This window comes from Delphinus delphis, chromosome 9, assembly GCF_949987515.2.
Source record: "Delphinus delphis chromosome 9, mDelDel1.2, whole genome shotgun sequence".
Taxonomy (NCBI): domain Eukaryota; kingdom Metazoa; phylum Chordata; class Mammalia; order Artiodactyla; family Delphinidae; genus Delphinus; species Delphinus delphis.
The window spans coordinates 63,325,622-63,340,549 of NC_082691.1; the positions used below are offsets into that span (position 1 = coordinate 63,325,622).

General features: G+C 41.7%; 1 protein-coding gene across 5 annotated transcripts in view; it reads left to right on the top strand.

Annotated features, from left to right (window-relative positions):
* AVL9 (AVL9 cell migration associated) overlaps positions 1-14,928 on the top strand; it is a 92,963-nt gene that overhangs the window by 65,523 nt on the left and 12,512 nt on the right. For 4 of the 5 annotated variants that reach the window (XM_060020691.1, XM_060020692.1, XM_060020690.1 and 1 more), the window contains exon 18: positions 2,247-3,844. The gene's annotated coding sequence lies outside the window, so the exon portion shown is untranslated. The remainder of the gene's footprint in view (positions 1-2,246; positions 3,845-14,928) is intronic. The other variant, XM_060020693.1, reaches the window with a different exon arrangement.

The window sequence follows — 14,928 nt, forward strand, 5'->3', positions numbered from 1 at the left end:
ATGGTAATCCTCCAAGTCTACTTACTGTCTACAGAATTAAATCCAGATTCCTGAATCAGGCACTCAGGGTCCACCACACAGTAACATCCCAAACTTCTCTCCTGACACCCTGGCCTCCACAAGCCCCCTGGCTAAGTGACACCTTTGCTGTGGTCACGCTTTCCCACCCCTCTAGTTGTTGGAGAAGCATTATTGAGAGAACCCCCGATAGACACTTAACTGAAGGTCAGCTCCAGCCTCTCTTGCTCTTCAAAGTCTCCCCTGGGGCTACTCGGAGTTCCTTCTAAAATACTTGGACTCAGCTTTGATTGAGCACCACGCAAATAGGTGCTTCTGTCTTGGAGATTTTCAACCAGTAAAACTTTAAGAAAGGGACGGGCAACTTAAGTGCGAAATACACATACAGAAAAGAAATGTATACATTAAGCTTAACCAATCACACAACTAGTACCCAGGCAAGAAATAGCATAGTGCCCGCACCTAAAATGCGCTGCCCCTTGTGTCTCTCCCAGATCATAATTCTTCCTTCTCCAGATGTGTTTGGTTTTCTGATTTTTGAGATAATCGTTTTCTTATAATTCGACCTCCTCCTTCCTGTGTATGTTTCCCAAACAGCATTGTTATTTTTTGTCTGTTTTTGAACTTGTATAAACGGTATCACACCATTCGTATTGTCTTTTTCTGCTTAATTTTGGTTTTAGGAGATCATTCTCTTTCACTGCTTTATAAGCTGTTCCACTGTACGACTGCACCACAGTTTATCCAGTCTGCTGTGGGTGGGCGTTGGCTGTTTCTGGTTTGAAGCTAATGTGAAGAGCAGTGCTGCTCTGACCTTTCTAGTATGCATCTCCCAGTGCACCTGTGCATGTTTTCTCTAGGGTATAAAAGTGGGAATGAAACTGCAGGGTCATGGGAATATGTGTCTCTTCAAACTTTTTAGTTAATGCCAACCTGTTTTTCAAAGGGATGATACCATTTTACCCTCCCACCAGCAGGGAATGAGAACAACATTGTTCCACATTGTCTCCCATGCTTTGGTATCACCAGGAATTTAAATTTCTGCTGATTTGATGGGTGTAAGATGGTATCTCCTTGTGGGTTTTAATTTGCATTTCCCTGTGTACAAATAAAATTGAGTACTTTTTAATTTACTTATTGACTGTTTAGATTTCCACTTTCATGAAATGCCTATTCGTCTTTTACCCATTTTTCTGTTAGGTTATCTGTTTCTTATTTGCTTGCATTTTAATTTTACGAGTGTGTATGTATGTGTGTATACCTCAATCTATAGATAGATAGACGATAGATAGATGGATTTCTGGATACTATTTCTTTGTCAATTATGTGTGTTGCAAATACTCATTCCGTGACTTACCTTCATTCTTTATGGTCTCTTGTGATGCATAGAGTTCTTAATGTAGTCAAATTTATCTTTCCTCTTATGATTAGAGGAAATGATATCTTTTTCTGTTTTATTTAAGAAACTTTTCTCTACCTCAAGGTCATAAGGATATTCTCTGTAATCTTCTAGGAGTTTTTCAGTTTTGCCCTTCACATTTAGGGCTTTCTTCACCTGAGATTTCTTTCCCAGTCCCCACTCCGCCCTCCCCTCCCCGATATGGCTAGAAAGTTTTGGCACTTCTTATTTGGCCAAGTAAGGACTCTGTTTATTTATTATTTATTTATTGGTTTTTAAAAACCTTTTATTGAAATATAGTTGATTTACAATGTTGTGTTCTAGGTGTACAGCAAAGCGATTCAGTTTTATATATGTATATTATATATATATATAATATATATATACACGCACTGCTTTTTAGATTATTTTCCATTATAGGTTATTACAAGATACTGAGTAGAGTTCCCTGTGCTATACAATAGGTTCTTGTTGGTTATCTGTTTTATATATAGTAGTGTGTATATTTTAATCCCAAACTCCTAATTTATCCCACCCCTGTCCCCTTTCCCCTTTCCCCTTCGGTAACCGAAGTTTGTTTTCTATGTCTGTGAGTCTATTTCCGTTTTATAAATAAGTTCATTTGTGTCAGTTTTTTAGATTCCATATATAAACCATATCATATGATATTTGTCTTTCTCTTATCACTGTCACTTTTTACAAAGACGTTTTAATACCAAAACATGGGAAGAGCATAGGGTCAGAGTAAAGGAGAATCCTTTAAATCAAATTAGTAACTCTTTGTGTTGTATGAGTTTAATTTGTCCCTATTTTTCTCATTTTGTTACAGGTCCTGTGCAAAACTTTGCCTCAGCATGAGTTTTTGAAGACAGAGGAGGGAACCCAATTTTTTTTACTTTGAAGGGCTGATGTTCTCCAAGTCTAGCAGTCACATAAATGTCTGGTGTGTCCGGAACTGTCCTGGGCAGCCACAAGCCCTAAGGACTTTTAGCACCGAAGCAGAGACTCACACTGGCCTCCAGAGATCCAAGATGTGCACATCTTTGGCTACTTGCCCTGGGAAGTCACTTTCAGAACTAACCCATGTCCCTCACACTGCATTTTAAACCCTACCTTCTTCCCATCAAGTATTTGAGTGCCTACTGTGTACACACACAGTACATGCCACCCACATAGCAGGGGGAGAATGGATGGTTACCATAGTGGGTAAAGAGGCTGGGTCAAAGGTCAGCCCAGTGTGTTTGAGCAGGTGGCCAGCTCCTTTTTGGCAGGGGTGAGTAGATGTTTCTTCCCCTGAAGGCTAAGTGATAGTTTTAGGAGTGAGGTGGGTTTAGATACAAAGGGCTCCAGGGCCTAGGAGAACAACATAGGCAAAGACTGGGAAGCAGTGAATGTTCTTTGGTGTGGCTGGAACCTAAATGGCAAGGGGGGATGGGCAAGAGATGAGGCTGTAAGATAAGGCCAGGTTTGGAAAAAGAGATACCTGTCAGCCTGGCAGAGGTGGGGTGGACTTGATCTAAAAGGGTAGGGGAAAACCTTAAAGGGCTCTCCAAGGGCAAGTGGCAGGTTGGGTGCTGCATTTGAGAAAGTTCATTCTGGGTTGGGCACCACTGCATTTGCATAGCCGTTAGCTCTGGTGATGTCTCTCTGAACTCAGCCATCACCGCCTTCCTTTTCCTCAAGGGCCCAATCTCTTAGCTTTGTACCAACTTTAAATCCCATTTGCCCCAAACAATGGGCCCCAGAACAAAACTCCTATGGACCCAGCCCTCAGTCAAAAACCAGTCATCTTGATGTCACCCTGAGAACTGTTTTCCTTTGATTTCTCCAGCCGTTAGACTAGCGGGGGGGGGAGGGGGGGGCGCTTGTGAAGGAGGAGCGGCTCTAAAGTGATTGTGGGCGGTGCCAGGAGAGCCCGGAGGACACTTCAGCATCTGCTGAGGTTACTCTTTTTGGCAAAGGGGAGACCCAAGAGACCCGTGCCGCCACCACCATGTTGATAAACCTGGGTGAAACTCACTGTTTCTTCCTAAAGTTTACAAGCAGGAAGGGAATACTTCATATGTTCTAAAAGTCCATCTGCAGTTAACATCCGGACTTTCATTTATATTCGATCTAATCCATGGAATTTTTATTCTGATCAGCGTTACCAGGTGAGCCATGTGCACTGAGGAATGATTAGCCCAAAGTAGGACAGAAGAGAATCTGAAAAGTAGCCTTTCCACCTGCCCCCTGGCTCTGCCCTAGAAAACAGTCAGTCAGCAGCACTTCCTAGAAACCACGGAGACAGAAGTTACGCTGCACCGTCTTCAGCTGCAGGAATCCTGAATTGGTTCTTTGTACAAGATCATCCATTACACGCCAAAGCCTCAGTGCCCTCGATAGATCATTCACTCCCACTAAATGCCTTAGAAATGGAAATTCCAGGTAAGGTTTTAACAGATGAAGATAAATGAGTATTTTTTGTGTGTTACCCACTCTATGGTCATTTAAAAGCATAAGGACTGAAATGTTAAAATCTTTTTTTTAATACATATAAATTATTTTTGGCTGCGTTGGGTCTTGGTTGCTGCGCGTGGGCTTTCTCTAGTTGTGGCGAGCAGGGGCTACTCTTCATTGCGGTGCGCGGGCTTCTCATTGTGGTGGCTTCTCTTGTTGCAGAGCACGGGCTCTAGGCACGTGGGCTTCAGTAGTTGTGGCTCACGGGCTCAGTAGTTGTGGCTCGTGGATTCTAGAACGCAGGTTCAGTCGTTGTGGCCCACGGGCTTAGTTTCTCTGCAGCATGTGGGATCTTCCTGGACCAGGGCTCGAACCCGTGTCCCCTGCATTGGCCGGCAGATTCTTAACCACTGTGCCACCAGGGAAGTCCCTGAAATTTTAAAATCTTATATTTTACAACTTTTAAAGTGTGTTTTTCTATTAGTGATGGATCCTGCATTTTGAGACTCGAAGTTTAAAACATTTTTATTTTGTGTGCCATTAATTCCACTCCTTTGAGCATCTGGGCTTAATGAATACTTAGAATTTTTCCTCTTGGGTCTCCTTGGAAATGAAGGATACTAGTCACTACTCCTGGTTGGAAAACGTTTTTTTTGTTTCCTGTTAAATTATCAGGTTAAATTCTGTGACTATTCTTCCTTGAAGAGCAGATTGTATTTCCAAGGTTTCTGATACAATTCTTAGGGAATGCAGAATGGGTTTCCTAAATGGACAATGTTGTTTATGGGAGCTGTGTCTCAGCTCATAAAAGCCTGCATGTCAGAAAGCCAGAGTATGTACTGAAGTATAGTAGAAGGTGCTAGAGAACTGAAATGCTCCGCACAACAGACAGAAGAATGTAACTTACAGCTTGACAGCTGAAAACATAGCTCCTGTCTGCATAGCCCCAGCAGGAGTAAGTCAAGTTTCAGTCACAAACTACTTGCTGTGGGTGAGGTGCTGTCGGGGCTCCAGGAGACAAGAGGAGATCTGATTAAAAAAATTTGATAGTGAAAAATGTGATGAGTGTCTTGAGAGGTCCAGTAAAGTGCCATGGCAGTCCTTTCAGCTAGGACAATCAGAGAAGGCTTCTTGTAGGAGGTGGCATTCACACTGCTCCTTGAGTGAAGATGGTTAAGATTTTGAGTAGAGACAGTAAAGATAAGAGCAGATTTTCAGTCCACCCTAGGGGGGGCCTGTGGCCTGTGATGCAGAAGAGCAGGTCAGTGAGTATAGGCCTAGGAACGGTTATGGAGTGATGACAGAGGAGAAAGAAGGAAGAGAACAGTCTTTGGGGATGCTAAAGCCAGAAGGAACCTGAGAAGTATAGAAACCACCGGAGATCACTCTTGGTGAGAATACAAGGATTAAGGAAAGAGTGAGGAGGGGGGAAATCCCTGCCGATACAGGAAGGAAAAGAAGTACCTGTAAGGGGTCATCTGTATGTTGAGGACTTCTGTTGGATGAGGTAGCTGCCTTCCCAGGGTCAGGAGTATGAAATACTTTCCATCAAGTAGGCTGGAAAGTTTTGGAAAGTGCAACTGCCTTTATATCAACTTCACAAAACAAAGCATTTCGAACAGAAACATCAAGTTGTTTTCTTTGGGGACCAAAAGATACTTTATCTACTTTCAAGCTGTGACAGATATCAAGGCCAAGCATAGTGTTGATTAAAATCAACTATTTCACTTGATCTATGTGGTTTCATAAGTATATACATAGTTAAAATCAAATTGTACACATAAGACACATTTTTAAAATTTTTAATCATAAAAACCCCAACCATTTCAAACTGTAATTTGTTTCTGGAGTTAGGTAGGCATGGTCAATGGAAGGAATATGGTTTCCATTTTTCAGGCACATCTTTCAAGAAAACTGCAAACGCAAAAAGGCTGGTGTCTCTGACAAGTGAAAATTACCAAAAAAAAGTGCCTGCATTTTCATTTTGCTAGACTTTGGCAACAGTAATCAGCATCAGTCTTTGCTTTTGCTCAGGGCTTTGTAGCTTACAAGTTAGGATCTCATAAATTGGATGTAGACAGGCCTGGGTTTGAAATCCAGCACCCACACTTGCTTATTACTCACCACCTCTGAACCTTGGGTTTCCCATGGGTGCAGTGGGTTTAGATGACGAATGTGTTGTCGATGCATTTATTTGTGTTCATATTTGTTTATTGTCCATCTTCTCCCATAGAAAGTGAGGAGGGATTTCTTTCTGATTTATTCACTCCTGTGTCTTCAGGGACTAGAACAGTGCCTGGGACGTAGTAAGCCCTTAGTAAACATTGGATGCATGGACAGTTCTGATTTGTGACTTTGGGAGAAGGGAGAAGATATATGTAACTGGAAGGTGAAAGGTCACAATCCACAGACAGGTGAAAGGAAAATGAAGAAAATGGTGTGAATTCCTAGGGTTTGAGGAGGGGGGACCAGAAATGAACAGCATAATTGGATATAAAAGGAAAGTGTGAATTTTCTAAGCACACGCACGGGCAGTGTATCTGATATGCAGTTAGCTTTGAATACACATTTGCTTTCAACAATTTTTAATTCTTTATAAATTAACAACTGAAGAGATTCAAATGAATTTTTATCCAATGTGTAGGGTATAAAGGAAAACAATAAAATGAAGGCTCCACCACCCGATTTAAGATGGTGTTTCTCATCCCTCTAGGCTGGGAGAGAGATGGGAAGAGGAGAGAGGAAAGGCCCAAGGAAGCACGTGGGCCGCCTCCCTCAGGGCCTCCTCCCTTGGGTTCCAATCGCTACCTCAGTTTCCCTTACTTACTAGGAGAAGATGTCTGTACAGAGAACCCCAAAAGCTGAAGGCAGAATACAGTCCTAGCCTGTTATGTGACCTTGGGCATGTTAAAAAAAGACTTCTCTGGGCCTATGTTCTGAATAAAAGAAAGGAGGCAGATCGGTGGTTTTCAAATCCTCTCTTAGGTGGAAAGCTACTCCAGCGAAATCCTCCCGGATGATGTGACTGAAGAGGATGCCTTCCCCAGTACTTGACTGTTTATTCCTTCCTTATTTAGGTCTCCATGACACAGTGCTTCCTGTACTGTATCGAGTTCCTGCACACTCCAGCGGAGTTCTTTTTTGAGTGTGTGTGAATGTTAAGCTAATACTTATTTCATTGCTTTCAACGAGATGTACTTTTAAGGAGTGTCGAAAACGCAGGCATGAACATTTTTATGACCCTGTACCTTCATCAGGAGAGCGTCCAACTCAATGTAAACGGACTTAATCCCCCTCCCCAAGCCTGCTTGGCATTCCATTCCTAACAGTTAATATCAAGGAAATAATCCAAAAGGCAAAAAAAAAAAAAAAAGAAAAAAGCCATGTGCATGGAGTTCTTTGTCATAGCATTTTTCATTATAGTGAAAAATGAAAAACTGGGAACAACCAACAGAGGAGGACTGAGTTATGATGCTTCAGTGTTATACTAGTGAGTGCGATGTTCATGGTCACACTTGACAGCTATCGGAACAATCACTGTGGAAACTGGGATAACGAGGAGAAGAGGAAAACGCAGGATCTACTGAAGTATACAGAGGAAGCAGGAGGCCAGCTTGCTTCCCCTGCGTTTTTTCTTCCTCTTTCCTATATCTTTTCTCAGTTTCTCCCACGTTGCTATGGGAACATGGAAAAATGAGTTGATAGATGAGGTCAATAACACAATGGTGATTTTCTGCTTCTGAACTGTGCCAGGACACAGAATACAAGCACACTGCATGGGAATTAGAGCCCTGGCCTTCAGTGCCTTTTTTCCCCCAACTGAGCCCTGGATGTATTTCTATCACCATCCTTACTGTTCCGGTTTTGTAATGAACCATGAGGCCTGGAGCACGGCACATAGTAGGCACTTGATTTGCATTGTGACATGAACAAAACCTTCCTTTCCTTCCTCTGTGGTTGTGGCTTACCAGAGAAGCACCATGTAACTGACGCACTGAAACAGCCAGGAACTGAGAAAGCAAAAGAAGCAGTGCTTTCAACTCTTTCTGTCTTACAAAGTGCTTGGTGGAACTGTAAGAGGATATTTAGCAGCACAAAAAGTAGGCCAAGGGTAAGAAAAACTCTCCATACCCACGAGAATTCAGATGACCAACTTAAGTCTGATCCAGAATAAACAGTTCTCATCTGGAAATCTAGCAGTTCCAGAAAGTACTGTCCGGGTGAAAAAGGCCCACGATGTCGAGCTGCATAATTATGTAACCCTCCAGGAAAGAGGGAAGAAGTGCCATCGTACGGGGGTGCACGGGGAAAATCAAACGTGAGCAAGTAACAGTTCTCAGGCCTCAAAGAGGAAGACTTCTGCTGAAGAGAAACCAGGCCCTTTCCCATGAACTTGACCAGCTTCAGTTCTCCCCATCCTCACCCAGCATCCAAAGCCTAAAACAACGTTGCTATTTCAAATCCCTCCAATCGAAGTAACTTTCCAGTAGTCATGTGAGTAGTGTTGCACGTGAAGGGACTCACCTGAAATGAAACGGAAGCTTAGCTATTATGAATAGGTCAAGACCATTCATGTTAGTATTTTATCAGGAAAAGCATTATCATTGTCCCCTTACCGGTCACTTAAACACATCAAACAAACAAATTAAATGCCAGATGGTAAGAGGAATTTAAAATATAACTTTCTCCCACAAATTGTAAAAATCCAAGCTTGAAATTGAAAGCAGGGACTGGAGGAGATATATGTACCCCCAGGTTCATAGCAGCATTTTTCACAGTCATCACGGGGTGTGCACAACCCAGGTGTCCATCGCTGGATAAACAAAATATGGTGGATACATATACGTGCAATGGAATATTATTCAGCCTTAAAAAGGAAAGAAACCTGATACGTGCTGCAATGTGGATGAGCCATGAGAACATTACATCCAGTGAAATAAGCCAGTCGCAAAAGGAGAACTACTGTATTGATTCCCCTGGTGTGAGTTACCTAGAACAGTCAGACTCACAGAGACTGAAATTAGAAGGGTGGTTGCCAGAGGCTGGGGGGAGGGAGGAATGGGGAGCTATTGTTTAATAGGTACAGAGTTTCAGTTTTGCAAGATAAAAAGTTCTGGAGGTGTATGGTGGTGACGCTGGCACAACAATTTGAATGTACTTAATGCCACCAAACTGTACACTTAAAATTACTTAACATGGTAAATTTTATGTGTGTTTTACCACAACTTTTAATGCAGGCTTGATTCCACCAGTCCTTTGTTTAATGATGGAAAAGCTCCTAATTTTATGTCCTGTACTTTTACCGGGGGCTCTGTACAAGATACTTTGGGTAAATAGAGGACTCTGTTACATCCTGTTAAAAAAAAAATTCTTGGGCTTCCCTGGTGGTGCAGTGGTTGGGAGTCCGCCTGCCGATGCAGGGGACGCGGGTTCGTGCCCCAGTCCGGGAAGATCCCACATGCCGCGGAGTGGCTGGGCCCGTGAGCCATGGCCGCTGAGCCTGCGCATCCGGAGCTTGTGCTCCGCAACGGGAGAGGCCACAACAGTGAGAGGCCCGCGTATCGCAAAAAAAAAAAAAAATTTTCTTAACGCATAGGAGTTAACCTAATTAATTATAAGGATGTTGTTCTTTCCGCAGAACCCAGGGTGGACCTATTCCAATACCTTATGCCTATAATGGTCGTGGTTATGCCGGTCTAATCCCTTAACAACAAACTCCGAAGACAATACTTCTTTTAACCTCAAGTGGAAATTAATCTTTATATTTCACTTATTCATCCAATAGTAATAATTATTACTGACACATATTGAACAATTGGATATGCTAGAGAACGTGCTAACAACTTTGACATGTGTAATATAAAGTTAATAATCCTGTTAGTAGAAATTATTATCCCCAATTTTTGGAGGAAAAACTTGAACGAAGGTGAAACTCAAATTCACATCATCCATAACCCACCATGCTCGAAAAAACCATTGAACTCAGAGAGACATAGGGGATCTTCAAGTTCAGTCGCTTCAGTGTTGTTTACCTTCATTGTGGAAATTTTCAAATACATACAAAAGTAGTCAGGAGAGTATAATAAACTTCCTTTAAAAAAAAAAAAAATATTTGGCTGTGCCAGGTCTGCGGGATCTAGTTCCCTGACCAGGGATCAAACCCAGGCCCCCTGCATTGGGGGTAGCTCAGAGTCTTAACCACTGGACCACCAGGGAAGTTCCTAAGCCTTTTATAATAAACCACTCAGCTTCAGTACTCATCAATTTTAGTCAATCTTTTTCTTTTTTTTTTTAAGATTCTTTTATGTGGATCATTTTTAAACTCTTTATTGAACTTGTTACAATATTACTTCTGTTTTATGTTTTGGTTTTTTGGCCCTGAGGATGTGTGATCTTAGCTCCCTGACCAGGGATCGAACCCACAACCTATGTATTAGAAGCCTTAACCACTGGACTGCCAGGGAAGTCCCCTATAGTCAGTCTTTTTCATCTTTACCCTCACTTATTTTCCTCCCTCCCGTAGAATATTTTTGCCGTATGATTTTTTTTTTTTTTTTTTTTTTTTTGTCTGCGTTGGGTCTTCGTTGCTGTGCGCGGGCTTTCTCTAGTTGCAGTGAGTGGGGGCTACTCTTTGTTGCGGTGCACAGGCTTCTCATTGCTGTGGCTTCTCTTGTTGCAGAGCACAGGCTCTAGGGCGTGCAGGCTTTGGTAGTTGTGACACAGGGCTCAGTAGTTGTGGCTCTCAGGCTCTAGAGCACAGGCCAGTAGTTGTGGTGCATGGGCTTAGTTGCTCCGCGGCATGCAGGATCTTCCTGGACCAGGGCTCGAACCCGTGTCTCCTGCATTGGCAGGTGGATTCTTAACCACTGCGCCACCAGGGAAGCCCGCCATATGATTTTCTAAAGTTTTTATTTGGAAATAATTTCAAACCTACATATAAGTTGCAAAAATGAAAATAGTAAAAAAACCAAATACCCATTACCCTTTACTTTCATCTATTAATATTTATTGCATTTGCTTCATTTGTAGGTCTCTCTCTCTCTCTCTCTCTCTCTCTCTCTCTCTCTCTCTCTCTCTCTCTCACACACACACACACACACACACACACACACTTTTTTGGGGGAGCGATTTGAGTGTAACATACATCACAACCCTTTATCCCTAAATACTTCATTGTGTATTTCCTAAGAATAAGGATATTCTCTTATAGACCATAGTATAATTATTAACCTCAGTAAATTGAACATTGACTCAATAGTTTTATCTACTGTACCATTCTTATTCCAATTTTGTCAATTGTGTTCTTTAGAACTTTCTCCCCCCCCGCCCCGCACCGTACAGCCTGTGGGATCTTAGTTAGTGGGAACTGAGGAGGCCTCGGTTCCTTGCCACATGGGCCTCTCCCTGGGGTTGCTTGTGTGTCCTCATAGCATGGTACTGGCCTCATCTAGAGCAAGTGATCCCTGAGAGGGCAAGGAGAGGGCAAAGCCTTGTGACCTAGTCTTAGAAGTCACACACTGTCACCTCCTCTACAGTCAAGTCATTAGATGTGAGGGACCAAGTCCAGCCCACATTCCAGAGAAGGGAAATTTAGCTCCAAATTTTTTTTTAAGTTACAACTTTTTTTTTTTTTTTTGTGGCCGTACTGTGCGGCTTGTGGGATCTTAGTTCCCTGACCAGGGATTGAACCCGTGCCCTTGGCAGTGAAAGTGCCGAGTCCTAACCACTGGACCACCAGGGAATTCCCTGAAGTCCCAACTCTTGAAGGGAGAATATCAAAGAATTGGTGGACATATGTTAGGACCATTACAGAATCCACTGATGATTCTTGCCTGATGTAATCCTTACTCAAAATAATGATTTCCCACCTATTCTGTATTATTTTTAAAGCGAATTCTAGCATCGTATTTCATCTGTAAATTTTTGAGAATGTATCTCAAAAAATAAATTTTTTTTAATATTATAAACTGTTGATATTATCAAGTAGCAAGTCAGTATTCAAATTTCCATTTGTCCCACGAATGCTGTATTTTCTGAGGCACAATTCACATGCCATAAAATTCACCCTTTTAAAGTGTACAGCCCAGTGGTTTATAGTATTTTCACAAAATTGTACAATCATCACCACTAGTTTCATGACACCTAGAAGAAACCCTGTATCCATTAGAAGAAACCCTGTATCCATTAGCAGTCGCTACCCATTTCCAAATTAATTTCTGTGGGTATGCCTCTTCTGGATATTTCATATAAGTGGAATAATTACAATATGTGGTCTTTTATGTCTGGCTTCATTTGAAACCATGGTGCAATCCATGTCACCTTCCTTCACTAATCAAAGTTTTAAGACTTTCGGGTCCTCCAAGCAGCACGTAGCTTAAACAATATGTTTGCCCAAGGTGTTTTCCAGGAACTTGGAGTCAGCTGCCTCGGCTTCAAGTTGAGCCAAGAGTCAGCTCTGTCTGGTTTGAGCCGAGCTGCTTAGGACTGGATAGGACCACTGACCCTTCAGCTGGGCATACGAGAGCATCCACTTGTGACATATTGAACGTGCAGAGAGGCCTGCCCAGAACAATTATCACACCTTTTTCCAATAACCTTTCCTCTCTCTCCACGCCTCAGAGTGCCCTGCTTCTTTGTTCTTTTTCCCATAAATACCTGAGCCCCTTGCCTTTGGGAAGGCAGATTTGAGATTTGTCTTCCCGTCTCACTTTGCTGCAAACCTCGGCGTCTCACCATTTTGACTTTCTGCGCATCCGGCAGAACAAACCTGGTTCGGTAACACCCTCACTTGTATAAAGTTTTTAAGGTTGATCTGTTGTAACATGAGTAAGGAACTTCATTCCTTGTTGCGGCTGAATAATATTCCTTTGTATGGATTTACCAGGCTTTGTTTATCCATTTTTTTGGCTGTTACGAATAATTGCTTATGTACAGGTGTTTGTGTGGAGGCATATTTATTTTTAGTTTGTTTGAATTGGTACTGAACTAAAGTCTACACAAGGCCATTAGTTGATAAATCTTTCAAGTGACCACAGATTCCTCCTCTACAACTTTGTATTTTTTTCCAATTTGCTGAAGAAATTGGGTCATTTGTCCTGTACAGTTTTCCAAGATCTGGATTTTGCTGATTGGATCCTTTAGGCATAAATAATTTAACATGTTCTTCTAACATCTGTAGTTTCATAGGTTGGTAGCTGGGGGTAGAGGCTTGATCACATTCACACTTGATGGGGGCGGGAGGGCTGGCAAGATTACATGCTATGGCCTGTTACTCTACAAACATAAAAGTCCCAAACTTGCCTTAATAAAAGGTGAAAATGTTACTGTTTAGTATATTTTATGAAGAAATTGAGCTTCATAAGTGGACAAATATGGGGAATTATATATAATCAGTGTTAATTTAAATGATCTTATTCTGGTGAATGTGATTTTTGTTTTTTAAGGGAGTATGAAGCCCTTTTCAAATTCTCTTCTCAACAGAGCAGACTACTGAGTGAACGAGTCCACAGCGTGATCCATATTAATAGGCTTCTCGTGTTTAAGTCTTCATCCCTTCTTTCTCTTAATTACTGAAGCGCAAATTGCTTCAGAGAAATTTAAATACTAGTATTTGAACTTTATGCATAATTCTTTTTTTTTTACCATGCAGCATGCGGGATCCTGGTTCCCTGACCAGGGATCAAACCCGGGCCCTCGGCAGTGAGAGCACAGAGTCCTAACCACTGAGCCACCAGGAAATTCCCTATACAGAATATTCTTTGTAGTTCCTTTTTATTTTTCAAGGGTGAACTGCTTTTTAATAAGTCAATATCTGTGTATACTTTTCTTTTGGTTTGGGTCATGATGTTTGATCATGAGAGCTTTCAACGGAATGTGGAATAGGAGAAAGGAAAAAAATCTGCCAAATGTGTTAGAAAGCATTTGAAATAGAAGTGCTGGTTCCTATTTAAAACACTTCTCTTTGCTGCATACACCAAGATGAGAGTAAAAGATGCCTTGATATTTAATTTTTATATTGTTAGAGACAGTGGTTTTAATAAATTCCTATTTATCTGTTGTGTATTTTTAGTTTTTTGATGTCTGAGTTCTTCTAAGTGGTTTCACATAAAACCACATTTCAAGCCTTGTTTGTTTTCAAGTATACAAATGTATGTCTCAGCCCAAGCATCTTTGTAAAAATAGGCATAGAAGTCTTTTAAATGCTGAACTGTAGTACCTGCTTGATTTATTTTTTTAGTCAGTAATAGAGGAAACTATTAGTACAGTTTTATCAGGAAGTTACTGATGTGTATGTGCGATTTACAGTGATTCTGTATATGTTCCCCAGCTTCAAAACACTTGGAACTACTGCTGTGGTTTCTGGAAGGGTCAGTTGTAGGTTCTTAAAGTTACACCTGTGCAGCTTGGGTTTGAGTTTTTAAAGAATATTTAACTTTTAAAGAAATTTTCTTAGCCAAAGAGCAGTTTGAGTTGTATCCATGGTTTTTGCTGGGTTAACATCGGCTTCAGTTAAATCGTTTGAATTATAAAGTAAGTATAATTATGGTGAAGAAGATCAGTCTCATTTTTAAATGCTGAATCACATTTTATTTCTTTAATTAATACAATAGAAACATCAAAATTCAGGACCACTGAAATAGGCCAACTTTTGTTTTGGGGTTGTGTGTGTAGTTGTGTTGATTTGTTTGCTTGGTTTTTTTGGTCTTTAAATTTATTTTATTTTATTTTTATTCTTGGGTACAGTGGGTCTTTGTTACTGCGAGTGGGCCTTCTCTAGTTGCAGTGAGCGGGGGCTACTCTTCGTTGTGGTGCGCAGGCTTCTCATTGCGGTGGCTTCTCTGGTTGCGGAGCACGGGCTCTAGGCACACGGGCTTCAGTAGTTGTGGCGCACAGGCTCTAGAGTACAGGCTCAGTAGTTGTGGCACACAGGCTTAGTTGCTCTGTGGCATGTGGGATCTTCCCGGACCAGGGCTCGAACCTGTGTCCCCGGCATTGGCAGGCAGATTCTTAACCACTGCACCACCAGGGAAGCCCATGTTTGCTTGTTTTTTAAAGAAACTGAAACTTCTATA